This window comes from Pteropus alecto, unplaced genomic scaffold (assembly GCF_000325575.1).
Source record: "Pteropus alecto unplaced genomic scaffold, ASM32557v1 scaffold42, whole genome shotgun sequence".
Taxonomy (NCBI): Eukaryota; Metazoa; Chordata; class Mammalia; order Chiroptera; family Pteropodidae; genus Pteropus; species Pteropus alecto.
Genome location: NW_006434825.1, coordinates 5,198,936 through 5,216,459, shown reverse-complemented (window position 1 = coordinate 5,216,459; position 17,524 = coordinate 5,198,936). Strand labels below are relative to the sequence as shown.

General features: G+C 47.7%; 1 pseudogene; it reads left to right on the top strand.

Annotated features, from left to right (window-relative positions):
- The first annotated feature begins 9,669 nt into the window (after positions 1–9,669).
- LOC102878480 lies at positions 9,670–17,524 on the top strand (annotated as a pseudogene).

Below are 17,524 nucleotides of genomic sequence, written 5' to 3'. Positions count from 1 at the left end.
AGAGGAAGTCCTCCCGGTGGGTGGTGGGTGGCCCTTCAGGCTTTCCTGTGCCCTGATGCTCCTGCTGGCCCGCGCGTGGGCTTGAAGGGGATGACTACAGAGGGGAGAACCGAAGGGGCAGGGAGGAGGCAGCCACCCCACTCATGGGCCCCAGGGAGCTCCTAGGGAGCCAGGAGCCTGACAGAAAACAGGTGAAATGCTAAGATTCTCTCTTTGGAGAAGAGCTAAACCAGTCTCTTTCCAAAGAGGAGACACGTGTCTGGAGGAGCCTCTGTCCTGAAGTTCTGGGGAGAACCGGCCCCCTTTCTGCAGTGTCATTGTCCCAACCCCACCCTGAGCCTGAGCTAGAGCCACACACAGAGCTGGGCATGTGTCACTCCCCAGATCCAGGGTGGCCTTGACCCTGTGCTGGGCTGCTCAGGGGCACTCTCCCCTCTTGGGGGCCAAAGTGTCTCCATACAGTCCTTGGCACCATGACAACAGGGTTGGGTTGCATCAGAGGTTCCAGATAACAGAGACTGAGCAACTGACTCAGGATGCTGTGTCAAGAGGCCCCAAGACCACCCTCAAGCTCAATTTGCTGGAAGGACTCCCAGGACTCAGAAAAGCTTTACCCTCGTGGTTACTGTTTATTGTAATGGAAGGACACAGGTCAACATCGGTCAAGAGAAAAGGTGCATGAGCAGAGTCCAGGAGACTCCAGGCACAAGCTTCCAGATGCCCCCCTCCCGGCAGAGTTGCAAGGGGACTTGCAACTTAATTCTTCCAGCACTGATGAGCAACTACGCGTGCAAAGTACCGACCAGGTATGCTCACCCGGGCCTTTGGGTGCAGGGTTTTAATAGCTGTTCACAGAACCATGCAGCATCTGAGTGACTGGCCTTGGCTCCTCCGTCTCCAGCCTTCCAGAAGTCAAACTGATACAGCATGGCCACGTCCTCAGACATTCAAAACAGTCCTCCCCACACTATTAGTGTAAATCATCTGGGCAAACCCATACAGAGTAGCCCAGGGCCTCAGACACGCAAAACCATGCCTATGAGGCAGGATATTCCAGGGCTGAGAGGTTATCTCCCAGGAGTCATCAAGGGTCAACCCTTTCTTTGGAGTGTGCAGCATTTGAGCAACTCAAGCCTGCTGCGTTAATCCCTTACTGCACAGATATCAACCATTTATTTTGCCATATGCACATGTAAACGGTCATCAATTATCAACATGGTTTCAAAAGAGAAAAGAGGGTTAACTCTAAGAAGGTAGTCTGGACATCATGTGAAACAAGTCAGCTCCAAGAGAAAATTGGCACGACATTGGCAGCTTAGATGATGAGGGAAGGGGCCAGGAGCCACCAACACACACCAGCAACCCGACGTGTGCGTTTCTCTTGTCCATACAGCTTTCCTCCCCGCCTCAAGGAACAGATGAGCCGAGAGGCTCCTGCACTTGCTCTGGGTCAGAGGTCTCTGCTCTTGGGAAGGACCGGGCCCTGCGGGGGGTGGGAGGGCTCAGTCTGGGACGCTGTGTCCAAGCCAGCTCGTCCTCTCTTTTCTTGGGCCTTGCTGCTCTTGCAGCTTTTCCTGGGAAAGAGAAGTCTGTTCTTTCCCACAAATGCCCTGGGCCCTGTCCTAGCCCTGATCCCAGGCTCCGGGTCCCGCTAAGTCAACTCTAAGTAGACCATCTATTCTTCTAAGGTCCTGCCTCATCTCATTTTCCTCACTGTTCAGAGTCCATGCATGGAGCTGAGCCATCAAAAGCCTGGGCTCCTAGCCTAGGGTGAGCCTCACGACAGAGCATCAGATGGCCGAGGGTCCCACCACCTACTATACTACCTGGGTGACCTTGGTTGTTTCCCAAACTTACAGAATTTCCTCGTCTCTCAAATGATAAAGCTGGGAGGAGGTGCTGACTTGATAACTGAAGTGCCGCAGCCCAGGGCCTGGCACCCAGCCGGGGCCCATCGATTAGTGGCTGTTTCAGACCAGGGACAAAAAGAGGGGGGTCTGTGGAAAGTCACCTCACAAGGCGATCTGATCATAAATTCTTAACTGGACAGGTCATGGTGGGTAGTCACGCCCCAGGCCTGTAGATTCCTCGGCGAAAGGTTTTAAGCTGGGGAGCCCCGTTCATTGTTCTTGTGCGTCTAGGTTAACACCCCTGGGAAATGCCAGAGGTGACACCCCTGGAAGGGGTATTAACCCTCAAGAGAACACAGAATCTTGTTAACTATCCTGTAATCTAATCTCCATCTTGCTTTCTCCAGCTTTCTCCAATCTTCCCTCAATCCCCTCCTTAATCTCAGATGCATAAAAGAAGCTGCAACACTGAGATTTTGCTGCCTGGCATGTATCGTCATTTTGGCTCAAATAAACTCATTAAAAAAATTCTCCACTGGTTTGGACATTTCTTACATCAAGACGATGAATTTTGTGGTTCCAAGGGTTGGGCCAGGGGGATCTTTGTGATGAGTGCTGTGGGCACAGTGACACATTCAGTTGCCTTGGAGGTGGGTGCTGAGAAGCCAGGGGCCCTTCTAGCTTTCGGACCTTGGGAGAGGGAGCACAAATCATGTACAGAGCAGGAGGACACCTGGTTGGGGTATCGGTGTGCCATGAGGATTGAGGGGCCATTCACCACAGGACCTTTGCATGAGCATTCTCTCTGCCTTGCACTTTCCACACGTCCCCTGACTAATCCTGCTTATCCCTGGGGCATTGATTTAGACCTTACCAGACTCCTTGGTTTCCCTCCTCTGTGCTCCCATTGTTCACACGCTTAATAATAATAATGCCAACGAGAAGAATCTACCATTTATTGAGCCCTTACTATGTGCCAGGCACAGTGCTAAGAGCATGGCCAACACATGTTGTCTCATTTTATTCTCCCAACATCTAGAGACTTACAGGTTTATTTTTCTGATTTTAGATGAAGAAACACATTCAGAAAAGTAAAGTGCATGGCTCAACTCGCCTCCCTTAACCCTGCTCCATCTTCATTCTGGCCTATGGGCTTCCTGAGGGCCAGGGTTGTGTTTTGTTGGCTGTAGAGCCTCAGAATCCAGCACTGGGTCTGGTACATCGGCTGGGCTCACCAGATGGGAGCCCTCCATCAATATTTGTTAAAGAAATGAATGAGTGAGTGAGTTGAAGAGTGCTTGGCTCACCATGGACAATCCACAAATACTAGTACCAGTGGTGGGCAGAATAACTCAAAGGTGTCCATATCCTAGTGCCAAGAAACTGTGAAAATGTTACCTTACTTGGCAGACAGGAATGTAGGTGGCCCATGGAATGAAGGTTGCTAATCAGGGGACTTTATAATAGGGAGATTATCCTGGATTATCTGGGTGGGCCCAATGTCATCACAAGGATCTTTAAAAGTAGAAGAGGAAGGCAGGAGATGGCAGCGTGGGAAGGACTTGGCTGGAAGGCGTTGCTGGCTTTGGAGACGGAGGAAAGGGGGGCCATGAGCCAAGGAAAGCAGACAGCAAGGAAATGGATTCTCCCCTAGACATTCCTAAAGGAAGGCAGCCCCACCAAGATTTTGATTTTAGCCTGCTTAGGCTCATTTCAGACTTCGGACCTCCAGGCCTATAAGAAAATTAACTCGTGTGGTTTTAAGCCACTAATGTATTAATTTTTCACAGAAGCCGCAAAACACTAATACAGTGCCTTATCTCTGTGGCCCAGGATCACACTTAGTGGTCACTTATTAAATGATTGTTGAACTGAATAGGATAATTACGGTAAGCACCCACTTACCATCAGGAAAGATGCGTAAGAAAATATACTTTTTGGTATATTTTGGATTTATTACATCAGAGGCTTAATTGGGAGGTGTCAAATCTCAAGCTGGGTTAGAGTTCGGTCCTGAGACCAAGTCATGGGCTCAGCGGGCTGGGCTGGGCGGGGTCACAGAGAAAGACTCCAGGGGCCTTGGAGAGGAAGGGAGCCACTGGCTGGGGAGTGAGCAACAGCTGGGCAGCTGGAGTTGGCATCCTGGACCACTCAATGGCCTCAAGCTTGAGGGTGCCATCTCTGGGTGCCACACCTGTCACCTCCATCATCATCAGGAATGCTATACACTGAGTCTCTATATCTGATAGGCGAGGTCCTAAGCCCCCTACCAAATTATACGAACTGCTCTGTCTTAACCAGCTCCTGGGTGGCTTATAAACAGTTCTGGAGGCTGCGCGTCTGAGATCAGGGAGCCAGCAGGGTCAGGTCCCGGTAAGGGCTCTCTTCCGGGTTGCGGACAACTGTTTTCTGACTGTGTCCTCAGATGGTGGAGGACAGGGAGTGCTCTCTGGGGCCTCTTTTATAAAGGCACAGTCCTGTCTATGAGGATTCCTCCTTCATGACCTAATCATCCCCAAAGGCCCCACCTCCTCATACCATCCCACTGAGGTTAGGATTTCCACATGCGAAGTTTTGGGGGGACATAAACATTCAGTCTATAACAAGCCCATCATGTCAGTACCAGGACGATGCCAATCTGCCAGAAGAGAGAACAGCCAGCTCTCATGTGTGCTGGGCACTGTTCCAAGTGCTCAGCTTCCTTAACCCATAACAGCTTTATGTGACGGGTGCTCTCATTTTGCCTATTTTACAGATTAAGAAACTGAAGTCTAGAAAGGTAAAGTCAGTTGCCCACTCAAACAGCCAGTAATTGGGACAGAACAGGGTCTCTGTTCTTACCCTCTATGCTCTACTGCCTCTCTAGATGGTGAGATGATCAGCATCATGATGACAGCAATAACACCACTTCGTACTGGGACAAGACCTTTCTGTTCACACCCATTCTCATTCCGTTTTCTGTTGTCACAGTGGCTGGTCATTATGACTTGTGCTCCTGGCTCATGTTTTGGGAAACAGAGCTAGTGATGGGGAGGCCCCCAGCCATTCGAGACAAGGGTGAGATTCCTTCCTGGGTCTCTGGCTCCAAGTCCAGAGTCTTTCTTCCCCCTGCCTTCCCCTAATGCATTATTTATGGCCCAATTACTCACCTCCTGCAGGCACCCAGATGCTGCCTGCCAGAGCTGTGACCTTGCTGTGTCCTCTGGAGAGGACCAAGGGCGGGGGCTCCTACCCCCTCATCTTCGCTTTACTCTCTCTGCCCCCCTTTGCAGCCTCTTTAGGTCTCAGTAGGCTCCCGATGTGTGGCACAGCTTGTCCCCTCTTCTCACCCGTGAGAACCACCTTGTGAGCAGTTTCCTCTTTGCCTAGCCAGCCGACACATTCGGCCAGCTCCCAGCTTCTTGAGCAAAGCAGCAGCAGCAGCAGAGTCCAGCAGAGTCATCATCTCCTCGACATGGGCCTGGCTCGAGTAGCCAGTGTGTGTGCATGGGTGGGTGGTGTGTGTGGAGGTTATGCGTGCGGAGGGGCATTGACACACTCCCAGGTGAACACACTTGAGTTGCCTGTGCATGGGTGGGTGGTGTGTGTGGAGGTTATGCATTGACACACTCCCAGGTGAACACATTTGAGTTGTCTCTTCTAGGTCTTGTAGCAGAAAGTGGAATGAGTATGGATCTTTTCCTTCTTCCTTCTCACGGTAGGGATAGGGAAGAGGCACTTAGGCCTAGAGTTAAGTAAGGTTGAGAGCAGAACACCCAAAGCCTCTGGAGACCACAGCTTTGGAGCTGTGTGACATTGAGCAAGTTGATTAATCTCTGTGTGCATTGTTTTCCCCGCTTTAACTACCTCACTGAATCCTTCTGAGGATTCAATGAGACAATGTATGTGAAGCCACCAGTGCAGGGTCTGAGGGACAGTAAATGCTGATAAATGTCCTTTGACAATGTACCCTATCCTGCTTCCCTTCAGCCAAGGAACGAAGTTTGGATTCCAGACTCTTGGAAGGAAGAGCACCTTGAAGGGTTGGCTTCTAGGCAGCAGCTGAGTCACCTTCATCTCAGTTTCCATGTTTATAAAATGGGCAATAGCCAAATTTAACAGTTGCTTAACATCATGGCTAACACCATGGAATTCTGGAAAATGAAAGTGAAAACTGCAGGTAATTACAGAAATCACCCATCGGACTGAACTATAAAGAGCAAAACTCACCCAAGATCAGGGCTGCTAAAAGTTGTGATTTTTTCTTTCCTGACAGTTTTTTTTTTTTTAATGCTTAGACTTATTATCTTTTATAATTTTAACACAGGTATAATCATACTATAGATGCATTTGAAGGTACAATTGATACACGTGACAGTTTTCTTTTCATTAGGTTCATCCTGTGTACTGTTGAGTGCAGTGCTTCACCTCACATTCTGAAGGCACTGTGCTGACTCACTTCTCTGTGGGGTGCAAAAAGCAGAGGCGCTGGCCTAGGCCCCAGAAATAGCTAGAATTCTGGGGTTTAAGCACAAGAGGGGAACTTGCATTCTTTGGGTTCAAATCCTCACTTTACAGATGAGGAAACTGAGGGGCATGAAGGCGCTCCTGTGGGTCTGTCCATCTGGTTTGCATTTCCAGTGCTGTCTGCCCAACTCTGTGCCCAGACTTGACCCTCCTTCGCTTGCCCCTCCAGATCTGCCCTCCTCCCTTCTCCACCTTGCTGTGCCCTGGCCGGTTGACTCATGGGTTCTCCATCACTCAAGCTCCTTGCCTTGTGGTTATGGTGGGTTTCATCCTCTGGGAACACGGGCAGGAGATAGGAGGGAGGAAGAAGAGGGGTGGGGGTGCTCCCCAGATGCCTTCCCTTCCAGGCCTTGGTTTGGCGGTGGCTGGTTCCTCTCCCGAGCTCCTCTGGTGGCCCTCTTCTGCAGGCCCTGCTGGTTCTGATAGTGGCTGCCTCTGCTTCTAGAGCCAGGAGAGGTTTGGGCTGCCCACTGGGGCTAGTCCTGGGGGCATCACTGTACCCTGATGGTTTCCCTTAACTGTGCCCACACCTCTGTAGACAGCCCCTTCACAAACAAATTCTCTTCACTTGCCCCTTTGCATGTGCCATCTCTGGGTGCACCCAACTGATACCCCATGCTAAGTATGGCCCCTCCTGGTCACTGCCTGTGCTGTTGCCTTATTCTCTTCCCAGCACTGATTGCTGCTTGAAATTGACTTAGGTGTTTACTTTTTGAGCACCTGTCCCTCCCCCTGGATTATGAGCTCCTTGAGGCCAAGGCCCTTGTCTGTCATGTTCACCTCTGTACCTCTAGCACCCAGCACAGATCTCATAGTAGGAAGTCAATCCATGGTCATTGGATTATTGAGTAAATAAACCTTAAACCTGGGTCCTCTGAGTCCTAATTCAGTGTTCTTGTATCTTCTTCCATTCTAGAAGGGAAAAATAAATGAAACAGTCTGTGTCAGGCCTGCCCTGAAGTTTATATACTAGTGGAATGTAATTCTATAATAATAATGACAATATAGTTGACATGTCCTGGACACTTATCTAGTTCCAGGTGCTAATCCCCCCACCTCCTACAGATCGTCACAGCCATACCAGGAGAAAGGGACTACTGACAGATACGGAACTGAGCCTGAAGATGATGAAGTTGCTTGCTCATCTGACCAGGTCAGCCACAGGCTCAAGGGCACGGACAGCAGTAAGAGAAGCCCCGCAAAGGAGTGCTTGTCTGCCCACCACTGTGGCCACAGCAGACCTGGCGCACACTGGGCTGGCTCCCTACAAGCGTATGATGGCTGAATGAATTTTCATTGGATGTGGAAGTATGTGCTTCTGGCACAAAAAGATAACACTGGGATGGTGAAGGCGGGCCCTTGAGGGTTGGGGTATCCCCTTCTCCAGCCACTCTGGTAAAGTGCTGGGAGCCTGAGCCCCAGGTTCCCTTCATCTGAAGGATTTATCCCTCCCTATGGGCTGTTTGAGCCCCAAACTCTGGATATGTCTTTGTGGGAGGTGTGAAGGAGTCTGGTTCACACCCCACCCTCTTGGCACCATATCAGTGTTGGTCAGGGGGATGAGTGTTGGTCTAAAGCAGTGGTGGGGTGGGCTGAGACCAGGCCTGGATCCTACCAGCCTGGCTCGCTTGCCTGAGGTCGCGAGGCCAATACCGCAGAAGAACTAGGACTTGAACCTGGGGATGATGCTGGAGCTCTCACTCATCTACCCTTGCTTCAGAACAGACACAGCCAGGGGCCTCTGGGCAGCACAGGAATTATGGAGACTATCACTTATTTACCTCGGCTGACAACACACTGAGAAGGACCCATTCGAATTTACCTCCTCCCAGCCATTGTGGCCCATGAGGTCCTGGGAGTAAGGGACGAGGGTGTCCTTTGTTCTTAGGCCAGATGGGAAAAGGCACTGGCCAGAAGCATGTCAGGTAGCTTGCCTTCCAGGCAGGACTTGAAGGCAGCTTGGTGTTCTCCGCAGGGGCGGCCCTAGTACACTCTCCCTGTGGGCGTTGCTGATGCTTTTCCTGGGCTGCAGAGAGACGTGCTCTTCACACAGCACATCCTACTGGGGGTGGAGGCTATTTATAGCCAATTCCAGACCCTGGAGCACTTGATTCCCAAGCCAGATCGAGGCCATTCTGATTCCAAGCCACACAGCACCAAGGAGGCAGGAAGTGGCGAGGCCTCCAGGCCAGGGTTCTACATCCCAGCTCTGCATATACCAGCCATGGGAGACCCTCAACTGGTCGCTTGGCCTGCCTGGTCCTTGGTTTTCTCACCTGTAAAAGGGGGATAACACCATCACCACCATTTCAGGGTTACCGCAGGGATTATAGAGGGCAACGCACAAAGAACCCCATTCAGGCTGAGACCCGTGTGGTCCAAACGAACGCAGCCCACTGACATTCCGACAAGTGCTCGGGTCTCCTGAAGAACACAAAGGGGGTCCAGGCACATATGCCACAGCCACTTCTGCTCAAGTCACCATCCTCTGTAATACTGCGCATCAACCATAAGATGCTTACTCTCCTTTCCAAAAACCCTGCCCCTCATCCACACATGTCTGCCGACCCTTGCCAGGTCCGCACTACAGCCAGGGCCCAGGTCCAGAAGGCACCGCTCACGGTGTAGTGAATGGACGAGTCGGCATGGCTGTCCTGGTTGACACTTGCCACAGACGTGCTGCCATCGACCTTGGTTCCCTCGGGATGGTTCTTCTCCTTTCCATCTTCCAGAACTTGTCCAGCGATGATAGCGCCCTCCAGGAAGGGCACGGAAGGAAACAGAGCGGGCAGCGTGAGGGCCCTTGCTGGCAGGCCTGGGACAGCTGGGAACACTCCTACTCTAATCCCTGTGGTCCTGTCACACAGGTAAAGTGTTCAGCACAGGCGAGTCCATGGTTCTTTAAGGTGGCATTTCTAGAACTGCCCAATGGAAAGGCTCTGCTGTAATTTTCCAACAAAGCTAACAGTGGGATTGGAAAACGTTTACAGTCAAGGATGGAAGAGCCTGAGACGAAGCCATCCAGGTGCCCCTCACTGCTCCTGTGGAACCTGTCAGCCTGGGTGGCCCCTCGCAAGTAGGACAGGATGGTTCTTGGTACTTTCCAGGTGATGAACCTTTACCTAATTGCAGACCTTAACTGAGCTGAGAAGTCTTATCAAGGACCAGATAGCAGGTCAGTTACAATGTTTTGAAACCAGAAAACACCTGGGCATCTGAGCATCCTGGGCAGCGAGGCCCTGAAAATGGGGCAGCCTCGCTCTGCAAGGCTGAGAGCGGCACGGAGACTGAGGCGGAGGCCTGGGGCGCCCGGATGCCGCCCAGGGTGCCGGTTTGCACAGGGCGCCGTGACACATCAGAAATGCGGGGAGAGGGAGAACGTCGTATTAATTAACCAGAGTTCTTCTCAGGGGACGCCCCGTGTGTGTAGAATGGAGGGCTTGTGGAAGCCTCTGGGGGCGAGGGTGGAATAAGTAATACAAGTCATACAAGTAAGAACTATTGCTTACTGGATCCTGAGGCCGCGACTGAGAAACGCCAGGGCTCCTGTTTTGCTGAGGGCGGGAGGCACATTCGGGCTTGAGTACGGCTCCTAAGACAGCACAGGACAGGCTGGGCCTGAGGCAGGTCCGGACTTCCCCACTCAGGGTCAGCAGGGCTGCCTGTCCAGAGGCCCTCATACCTCAGTCAGGGCCTGGCTGAAGGATCCAGCATCCCTGAGCCTTTGTCACCAGCTTCATTCTGTTTCTTGGTGGAAGGTTCCTCTTGAGGGTTGATTTGTGTCCCAAAAAGATATGTTGAAATCCTAACTTTCGGTACTTGTAAATGTGACTGCATGTGGAAACAGTCTTTACAGAGGTAATGAAGTTAAGAAGAGATCATTAGTGGGCTCTAATCCAATAGGACTGGCATCATTATCAGAGGGAAGACGATGCAGAGACATGCAGGAAGAATGCTGTGATGACAGAGGCAGAGATTGGAGTGATGCATCTGTAAGCCAAGGAACCCTGAGCATTGCAGGGGGTAAGAAAGGACCTCCCTAGACTCTTTGGAGTGGACATGCCCCTACCAGCACCTTGATTTCAGACCTCTGCTCTTCACAGCTTTGAGAATATGTTTCTATTGTTTCAAGCCATCCAGTTGGTGGTACTTTGGCAAGGCAGCCCTAGGAAACTAACCTGGTGCTTCTGACACGAGCGTGTGTGAGCCTCGTCTGAAGCGCTTTTCCTGGGCTGGCCCAGTGCACCTGCCGCTGGCCGGAATGAAAGTGCCCACAGAGCCGTTCCCTGAGGAAACTGCTCAAAGCACAGCTTAGAGAACTGAGGTCTACATACAAACCAGCCTTGGTTCTCTGTCTGTGAAGAGCGGCTGGAGTAGAATCAGCTCTCTCCAATCTCTAATTTGCTTTGGATTTATAACCCCCCACTCCCACTCCAATCAGACAACAAAGAGCCAGGGGACTGTCAATTCTTGAGAGCTTGCCTGGCCAAATATGAGGCAGGGTCTCTGAGGACTGGAGGGAGGTACCTATCTCATGGATGTGCAGCCTAGGGGGTTCCACAGGGCACCTCCTCTCTGAAGGCATTTGAGGAGGCCTGCAGCACCCTGGGCCAACATTTGGCTGGCTTGGCTACTCTGGCACTAAGGACAAATTAATTCCTAACATAAATCCAGTCCCTGCTCTGAGCTGAGCTGTCCTGTGAAGCTTTCCCAGATGAATCACATCTTAGGCATTAAAAGCCCTGAAGTTGAGGCATTTTTATATGGAGGCTTTTACCTACTCTATTATTTATGATGTTGCCTCTATTAACTTTTTTTCTTTCTGAGATTTAAGGAGCTAAATCTATTTTCTCTTTCCATTCTCCCAAAGCATGTGGTGTTGAAATGGCAACAAAGAATTAGTAACTTGATGTTGGAGATTCTAATAGTTCACTGTTTACTTAGGCAACAGGAAGTTTAGGAGGGATAAAAGTAAAGTCTGGCCCCAAGGTCAAAAACAAACCAGTGACACAAGAGCAGGACAGAAGAGGTGTCACAAAAGAAGAATTTTAGGTGTTCAGTTCATTTCTGGCTTAATGTGAGATTCTCAAATATGCTGATCAAATCTGCTTTAATATCCAGAATGTATACTGAACGTCTAAAACTCAACAACAACAAAACCTGATTTAAAAATGGGTGAAAGATTTGAAATAAACATTTCTCCAAAGGTGACATACAAATGTCCAATGAGCACACGAAAAAATGCTCAATGTCACTGATAATCAGGGAAATGCCGATGAAAACTACAATGAGAGACCATCTCACACCCATTAGCATGGCTACTATCAACAAAACCCAAAAAACAAGTGTTGGCAAGGACGTGGAGAAATTGGAACCCTTGTGCACTGTTGGTGGGAATGTAAAATGGTAGAACTGTTATTGTAAACAGTACGAAGATTCCTCAAAAATTTAAAATAGAATTGCCACATGATCCAGCAATTCCACTTCTGGGTATACTTCCTAAAGAACTGAAGGCAGGATCTTAAAGAGATATTTGTACCTCTGTGTTCCTAGCAGCATTATTCACAATAGCTAAAACATAGAAGCAACCCAAGTGTCCATTGACATATGAATGGATAAGCAAAATTTTCAGTTAAAAAAAAATTTTTTTTTATAGCACAGCAATTAATAGAATCTACAATGACTAAAATCTGCAAAACTTCTGTGGGAAGGAGCTACTTCTTCTGACTGTTTAATGTTTCTATAGGATTTTACACATTAGTTTTTGATCACCAAGAGCACAGAATTTATCATGCACATTTGTATCTCCAAAGGCTAGAATAACCCCTGACATATATTTACCAATTTTTTAAAGGATTTTATATCTAATTAAATCAGCTTTGATTTAGCCCATTTTTATTTTTTTAAAAATAGAAAAAACAAAACTAGACTTGATTTCCTTCTGAAATGTTATATAAACTCTTTTGTTAAATTTAGGCATCACAAGTTAGATTAAATTGTCACTGATTTTTTTTTCATGGATAATATCTTTATTACACTGTCAGCTGATTCAAATATATCCATACACTGTCAGCTGGTTATTCCACTTGGAATCAGTTGCCTTGATGTTCTAATACAGGCTTACTTTATCTTATTGGACTTTGCTTTATTGCACTTCATAGGTGTTGTGTTTTTTACAGCTGGAAGGCAAGACCCTCGAACAGCAAAATGATTAGGACTTGCTTTGTTACAGTAGTCTGGAACCAAAACTGAAACATCTTTGAGGTACGACTGTACTGCTTTAACCACTTCTTGGTGTCTCAGCTAAGAAGGCCTGTCTCGGTTCCACCTGGAAATCCACCACCACACAATGGAATATCATTCAGCCTTAACAACGAAGGAAATTCTAACACATGCTACAACATGGATGAACCTCGAGGACATTATGGTTCGTGAAATAAGTCAGCCACAAAAAGACACTGTGTGATTCCACTATAGGAGATTCTTTGAGTAGTCAAATTCACTGAGACAGAAAGTGGAATGTTGTTTGGCAGGGGAGGGGGTCGGTGGGGATGGGGAGTCGTCATCGTTTAATAGCATAGTTTCAATTTTACAAGGTGAAGTTATGGAGATGGGTGATGGCAGTGGTTGCACAACATTATGAATGTATTTGACACCACTGAATTGTACACTTAAAAGCGGTTAAGATAGTAAATTTTATATGTATTTTACCACAATAAGAATTTTTTTGAAAAAAACCCATACATCGATTATCTTACAGTTCTGGAGCTCAGAAGTCTAAAATGGGCCAGCAAGGCTGCATTCCTTCTGGAGACTTGAGGGAGAACACATTTCCTGCTTCTTCCAGCTTCTGGGGGCTGTCCGCATTGTTTGGCTTGGAGCGGCCCCCAGTCATGGCATCACATGGCATCCAACCTTGGCTTCTGTCGGCACATCTCCTTCCCCACTCCGTGTCCCCTGCTGTAACTGTGATCGCCCTGCCTCCTTCTTAGAAGGAGCCTTATGATTAGATGGGGCCCACCTGGTAATCCAGGCATGTCTCCCCATCTCAAGAACCTTAACTTCATCTCACCTTTTGCCACATCTGGAAAGAAAGTCACAGGTTCTGAAGATTAGGATGTGGCCATTTTGGGGAGGTTATTAGGCTGTTTTCACAGTTTCTCACAGAAATAGTCACATGAGTATATGGGATGCTGGTGCAATGGCTTCAAATATTGAAAACGGAGATAGCCTAATGTCTGCCAATAGGGTTCTGGCTGAACAGTGATGCAGACATGCTATAGAATATTATGCAGCCATAAAAAGCATGAGACAGATGACATAGTGTATTTTTGAATGAGCGAGACAAATGTCAGAAATTCATAAGTCATTCGTTCAACAAATATTTTCAATGTCTATCACGTTCCAGGAGCTTGGAACACAGTAATGAATTAAACAGGAGGCATTATAATCCCTTTCTGTATAGAATCTATAATGGAAATGCATACATGTATTTCCATATATAGATTCTATACAGAAAGGAAAAAAAAAGGTCTTCTCTGGAAAGCAAACACTAAATTGTTAACAGTGGGAGAGGAAGAGCCAGCAGTGAAAGTGATGAAGATCTGCCCTTTTCCTTTGGGTGTTTTCACATTGTTTTATCTTTTTCAACAAGTATTTCTTATTTCTCCTCAAAAAATTAAAATAAACAAAGGTATAGTTATCAGGACAAGTTATCTATTATCTAATCCTATTTCATAATGATGAAACTGTCCATCTGAAAAACAGAAAGAAGGAAGGAAGAAAAGATGGAGGGAAGGGAGGAGAGAAAGGGGGGAAATAAGAAAGGAGGGAAAGAAAGGGGAAGAAAAAGAAAGAACAAGCTGATTCATGTGAACTTGGAGAAGGCAAGGCTCAGGGGGCACTTAGCCAAACCTCTCATAGAGCAGAGTGTCCCTCCCTCCCCTGGCGGGAACTGGCAGCTTCTGCAGATACAAATCGTGATATCCTCTCCTATGGCACCCAGCCCTGTGCCTGTACATGGCAGGTGAGGCGTGACATATTGTTGACAAGCCAAATCACACGAGAGCCAGGGTAGAGGTAGATGATGTCTGATCAGGCCAGGGTTCCCTTTGACTCTGATTCTGCACCAAGATTCACCTTCTCTCGTTTATAATCATTTTGGCTAAAGTCTGGTCCTTCCCAAGCCCTGGAACTTCCTAGTGTAATTAAAGCAGAAGTTCTACTGTTTGAAGAAGTGGGTGGAAATTCCAGGTCACTCATTTCTACCGTACTGGTCCACGAGATGAACTTGTGGTTCAACATTTCTTTGCCCTGAACTGCTACCTTCAAGCTGGCCTTCCTGCCCTCTGTGTGTGCCTCTGGGGCTGATGCTTTGTAGACCCTCGACCCGGGTAATGTCATCTCAGACTTGTAGACTAAATTCCCCTGAATTTAGTGCTGTCTCAAAATCGCACACCTGGCAAACAGGCCATCTGGGAACATGGCCCAGGAACAAACAAAACAAGCTTGTATCTTCTCATTTTACTCTTGGTTCTTACTATTCTAAGGAGAAAAAAAAAAAAAAAGACTGGACTTGAGTATCTGAAACAATCACAAATGGAAGCTCAGAAAACAAGGAACCTCTGATTTTCTCACTGGGGAACAGTGAGAGTTGTCACGTCCCTTCAGTGCTCTTAAGCGTAGATTGAAACAAGGGAAACGTAATTCAGTTTGTCCTGCTCGTCCCCTTGAACACCTGCTTTATCCTTCCTAGCCCCAAAGTGTAGTTTCAGGTGACATGTCCTCTCCTCCCAGTTCCCCGTCACGCACACTCTGGCATGTCCCCGTGTGGGCCCTTTGTACTTGCTATTCCCTCTCCCTGGAACTCTCCTTCCCCAGGTGTCCTCAGGTTTCCTCCCTCCCTCACTCAGGTCTCTGCTCCAATGTCACCTTCACAGGGAGCTCCCTGGACTACCCTTTTTAGAATTGCACACCCCACCCCAGCCCGGCCCTCCCAAGCCCCACCCCTGCTTATTTTTCTCCATAGCTCTTGTCACCTTCGAATAAATCATTTCTTTATTTTGTTTCCTGTTTGTCTTCTTTCTAACAGAAATCCCCTGAGGGCAGGCATTTTTGTCCACGCGCTTACCACTGTAAACTCAGTCCTAGAATAATGATTGAATTTGAATCTTTACAGAGGAGTTTGCATTACGTATCCACAACCTTAAAAACAGGCTAATGATTCCACACACCTATTCTACATCTAGGAGTTTAACCCTGGAAGTAATCACACATGTGTGCAAAGATGTAGTGAGAAACGCTGGCAATACTAGAGCTGACATTTAATTAGCACGTGCCAGACCATGCTCTGAACAGTTTACACATTTGAACTCTTTAAACCTCATGACAGCCCTATAACCCACCTATTACAGTCTGAATTTTACAAGCAAGGAAACAGGCAGAGGGACTGAAGAGCAGGTAATATAGCCAGGATCTGACATACTGTATCTGACTTAAGAGCTTATATTCTTTTTTTTTTTCCCCTCTTTAAGTCCTCCTCACTGCCAACTTCCACCTGACCTATGGATGTTGCTGTTTCCCCTTAAGAACTGGGGCACGAACCCAGGACCTTCTGCGAGTAAAGCAGACATGTTAACCACTACACTACGGAGCCCATAATCACAAACCCAGGACCTTCTGTGAGTAAAGCAGATGTGTTAACCACTACACTACGGAGCCGCCTCCAAGAGCCCATATTCTTAAATTATTCTGCGGGTTACGTAAGCTATGCTCCAACCATCTTGAGGCTATTTATTTATTTATTTATTTATTATTATTAATTTTTTCAGTGCAACCATTTAAAACAATGGCATTGACCAGAAATTCTTCGGTTAGGTGGGGAGGGGACATGGATTATACACAAGTTGCGCGATCACACACATTGCTGGGAAGAAGATGGCTTTATCAGATTCTCAAAGACGTCTAAGAGACAAGGTTGTGGAATCATTCCTCTACAGAAGTAAGTTCATGCGAACATATCGCACACATGGGCTGCGAATATTGCTTTGACCACAGTCCAGAAATTCTTCGGTTAGGTGGGGAGGGGACATGGATTATACACAAGTTGCGCGATCACACACATTGCTGGGAAGAAGATGGCTTTATCAGATTCTCAAAGACGCCTAAGAAACAAGGTTGTGGAATCATTCCTCTACAGAAGTAAGTTCATGCGAACATATCGCACACATGGGCTGCGAATATTGCTTTGACCACAGTCTTTTTTTTTTTTTTTAATTATTTTTAGCTTCCTTCTTTCCACATAAGCTTTCCTCTTCTTGCCCCTAAAACTATGTTAACATGGTTTCTTGATGTCACCATGGAAGACTCTTTAATGACTTGGAAAGATCTTTGCCATATATAGCTAACCACAAAAAGAAAGTTTCTAAAAAAAAGTATACATTATGACCACATTTTCATAAAAAATTCCTATGTACATATATGCAACAGTAAAAGGACTCAAATAAATAGATTCTGTGTTAATAGTTGCATTTCTGGGTGATGGAATTATAGTGTTTTATATTCTTGTCTGGCTTTTTTTTTTTTTTTTTTTAGCTTTTGGTTCAGAGGAGGCCAAGGTGCAACTTTCTTTGATCCTCCCGAATCTGGGTTCATCCGACACCAGCCACCTCCACCGTGCTGGCAAAGTTCGGCTCCAATGAGATCAAAGTCATACACCTGAGGTGCACCATGGGGAAGTTGGTGGCATGTCTCCCATGGCCCCAAGATCAGCCTCCTGCGTGTGTCTCCAAAAGAGGTTGGTGATGACAAAAGAAGGTTGGTGACTGGAACGGTCTGAGGGTTACAGGGAAACTGACCATTTGGAAGAGACAGGCCCAGGTGGAGGCAGTTGGTCCGTTCTGCCTTTGCCCTGATCACCAAAGCCATTAAAGAACCAGCAAGACTCAGAAAGAAGCAAAGAAACACCAAGCGCAGTGGAAATATCACTTTTGATGAGATCGTCACCATTGCCCAGCAGATGCGGCACCCATCTTTAGCTAGAGAACTCTCTGGAACCATTAAAGAGATCTCGGGGACTGCCTGGTCTGTGGGCTGCAATGTTTGTTGATGGCCGCCACCCCCATGACATCACAGATGACATCAACAGTGGTGATGGAATGCTCAGATAA